This window comes from Harmonia axyridis, chromosome X (genome assembly GCF_914767665.1).
Source record: "Harmonia axyridis chromosome X, icHarAxyr1.1, whole genome shotgun sequence".
NCBI classification, from domain to species: Eukaryota; Metazoa; Arthropoda; class Insecta; order Coleoptera; family Coccinellidae; genus Harmonia; species Harmonia axyridis.
Window position 1 is genome coordinate 33,241,914 of NC_059508.1, and position 3,964 is coordinate 33,245,877.

At 43.0% G+C, this 3,964-nt stretch overlaps 1 non-coding gene across 1 annotated transcript; it reads left to right on the forward strand.

The window, feature by feature from the left end:
* Positions 1 to 3,377: 3,377 nt before the first annotated feature.
* Positions 3,378 to 3,496, forward strand: LOC123687790. Its single transcript, XR_006749498.1, has one exon. It is a non-coding gene; the product is annotated as a 5S ribosomal RNA (ribosomal RNA).
* The last annotated feature ends 468 nt before the right edge of the window (positions 3,497 to 3,964 follow it).

Below are 3,964 nucleotides of genomic sequence, written 5' to 3' on the forward strand. Positions count from 1 at the left end.
TAATACGAACCCCCGGCTATCAACTAATTTCTTATACACATTCCATCTCGACCCTTCGCTATACATGTGAATATAACGACACGGTGATTCGAGATTCAACAATATTTGTCGCTCGGAACGAATTGAGTGGTTGCAAATTTTTTGTGAACATAACCCGCAACGGGCAGAGGATCACGATTTTAAGGTTGGTCGCTTAAAGGCCATTCGACTACAAAGAGACGAAGCGGACCGCGACCTCGCTGCATGAGGTTGACGAAAGCGACCCAAGATGCGAAAGCCGAAACCAACACACCTTGCCAGTACCCAAACGCCGAGGTCGGATTCGGGTCTACCACTTACCAACTGAATATCATCCTAAAAAGAACTCCAAACAGTCTAGGACAGGACCCATTCTCCACCCCTTCTATATATGTCAGGAGAACCCCGGATTCCCCTCCAGACACGATTTAGCAAACTTTTCCCGATCGATCCGACCCACCGAGGCCGTTTCGACCGTTCGCCGCGCCTACTAGAGCTGATTTCTTCGGACTCCGATCAGAAAATCCGCCGATGCATGTCGTTAACACCTAGTCCGCCTCGTCCGATCGATCGAGGCCGTTTCGACCGTTCGCCGCGCCTACTAGAGCTGATTTCTTCGGACTCCGATCAGAAAATCCGCCGATGCATGTCGTTAACACCTAGTCCGCCTCGTCCGATCGATCTAGGCCGTCTCGAACCACCCATCGCGCATCGAAAGTCGCATCTCTCGAACTCCGATCCGGAAATCGGCCGATGCATCACGTTAACTATTTCTTATATATCTAATATAATATACATGGAGACGGTAAGAATTCTTTTAATCGAAGATATACATATACTTCTCATCAATATCCAAAAGCTTATCGAAAAATAAATTACTCAACTTTTACGTGAAGAATCGTTCACCCAAACCTTATCCCCTATATATGTCAGGAGAACCCAAGGTTCCCCTCCAGACACGATTTAGCAAACTTTTCCCGATCGATCCGACCCACCGAGGCCGTCTCGACCGTCCGCTGCGCCTACTAGGGCCGATTTCTTCGGACTCCGATCAGAAAATATACCGATGCATGTCGTTAACACCTAGTCCGCCTCGTCCGATCTATCTAAACAGTCTCGACGCACCCAACACTCTTTCAAAGTCGGATTACTCGGACTCAATCTGAAAATGGACCGATGCATGACGTCAACACTTAGCCCGCCTCGTCTGATCTATCTAAGCCATCTCGACCCACCCAACACGCCTTCCAAGTCGGATCACTCGGACTTCGATCTGAAAATCTCCGGACTCATTTTTATGAATATCCCCAGTCAGTAAGAACGTTATTTCGCCAATATATACCAACAATAAACCATATTCCAATAGCTGAACCAAAAATATAATTCCCGATCCAAACGTTCTGCATCGCCCAACGCGACCACCTTCCCTATATATGTCAGGAGAGCACAGGGTTCCCCTCCAGACAACACTTACGCTCTATCCCCGACTCTCGGTCGATCGATAGGCCAGGTCAGCGGTGTCTGTTTCGGCCGAAGCTCGGACTTTGGTCAAAATGTTCCGATACAAAATTTGAACCAAGATAGATACAGATATGATTCCTTCTTAAATATACGTTGATTATCGAACAGAATATGGTAAATATTTTGCGATGACCGAGGATTTCATGAATTTTTTTTTTTTTTCGAAAAAATTTTCTATTATCGGAATTTCCTCAAATTTCATTTGGTTGCCTCCTAATGCTTATTAAAAATGATAACCAACAATCAGAATCATTATTTATCATTTATTTCAATTTTTATAATGAAAAACGTTCACGTCCTTTCGCGCCTCTCGATCGTCGTTTACGTGATGCATCGGTCAGCCCTAGTTTACGTGGTGCATCGGTAAGATCGAGTTCACGTTCTGCATCGGTCTGCCCGAGTTTACGTGGTGCATCGGTAAGATCGAGATTACGTGGTGCATCGGTAAGATCGAGTTCACGTTCTGCATCGGTCTGCCTGAGTTTACGTGGTGCATCGGTATGATCGAGTTTACGTTCTGCATCGGTGTGATCTAGTTTACGTTGTGCATCGGTAAGATCGAGATTACGTGAAGCATCGGTATGATCGAGTTTACGTTCTGCATCGGTCTGGACTCTGAGATATATTTTCGACGTGAAAATGTTCCGATACAACTTTTGAACCAGGATAGTTAGAGAGATGATTTTTTCTGGGATGTACGTTGATTGGGGAATGGATTGTGGAAAATAACTTGCCATGACCGAGGTGTTCTCGAATTTTTTTTTTTTTTCGAAAAATATTTTCTGATTTTGGATTTCACTCAAATTTGATTTCGTTGCCTTCTAATGTGTTCTAAAAGAGTAAATCAGTAATCAGAATCGAAAAATATTTTTCGGATTTTTTTTTTTTTGAAAAAAAATTTTCTGATTTTGGAATTTCCTCAAATTTGATTTGGTTGCCTTCTAATGTGTTTTTAAAGCGTAAATCAGTAATCAGAATCAATATTCATTGTCGACTTTAATTTTTATAAGGAAAAATGTTCACGTCCTTAAACGCCTCCCCATCATTAGCCCGAGTCCAAGTCGATGTCAGTCCCGAGCGGACGGTGTCAGATACTACCTATCGCCCCGGTCTGGACTTGGCGAGGTATTTCGACGTGAAATGTTCCGATACAACTTTTGAACCAGGATAGTTAGAGAGATGATTTCTTCTATGTTGTACGTTGATTGTGGAATGGATTGTGGGAAATAACTTGCCATGACCCAGGTGTTCTTGAATTTTTTTTTTTTTCGAAAAAAATTTTCTGATCTTGAAATTTCCTCAAATCTGATTGCGTTGCCTTCTAATGTGTACTAAAAGAGTAAATCAGTAATCAGAATCAATATTCATTGTCGACTTTAATTTTTATAAGGAAAAATGTTCACGTCCTTAAACGCCTCTCCATCGTTACCCCGACTCCAAGACGATGTTAGACCGGAGCGGACGGTGTCAAATGCGACCGATCTCCCCGGTCTGGACTTAGCGAGATATTCCGACGTGAAATGTTCCGATACAAAAATTTAACTGTGATAGTTAGAGAGATGGTTCCTTTTGTGATGTACGTTGATTGTGTAATAGAATATGGAAATAAACTTGAGATGACCGAGGTCTTCTGGGATTTTTTTTTTTTTTCGAAAAATATTTTTCGATTTCGGAAATCCCTCAAATTTCATTGAGATATGTCCTAATGTGTTCTTAAAACTTAAATCAACAATCAGAATTAATATCCAAAAGTTATTTCATTTTTTATAAGGAAAAACGTTCACGTCCTTTCCGCTCCCAAAAAGTGAGATATCATAGAAAATATCGCTATATTTGTTGTTTACGGCCATACCACGCTGAAATTGCCAGTTCTCGTCAGAACACTGAAGCCAAGCAGCGTCGGGCGCGGTTAGTACTTGGATGGGTGACCGCTTGGGAACACCGCGTGCTGTAAGCTTTTTTTTTACGTTCTGCATCGGTCTGCCGAGATAACGTGGTGCATCGGTATGATCGAGTTTACGTTCTGCATCGGTAAGATCGAGATTACGTGATGCATCGGTAAGATTGAGATTACGTGGTGCATCGGTAAGATCGAGTTTACGTGGTGCATCGGTAAGATCCAATTCACGTTCTGCATCGGTAAGATCCAGTTCACGTGGTGCATCGGTAAGATCGAGATTACGTGGTGCATCGGTAAGATCGAGTTTACGTGGTGCATCGGTAAGATCCAATTCACGTTCTGCATCGGTAAGATCCAGTTCACGTGGTGCATCGGTAAGATTGAGATTACGTGGTGCATCGGTAAGATCGAGTTTACGTGGTGCATCGGTAAGATCCAATTCACGTTCTGCATCGGTAAGATCCAGTTCACGTGGTGCATCGGTAAGATTGAGATTACGTGGTGCATCGGTAAGATCGAGTTTAC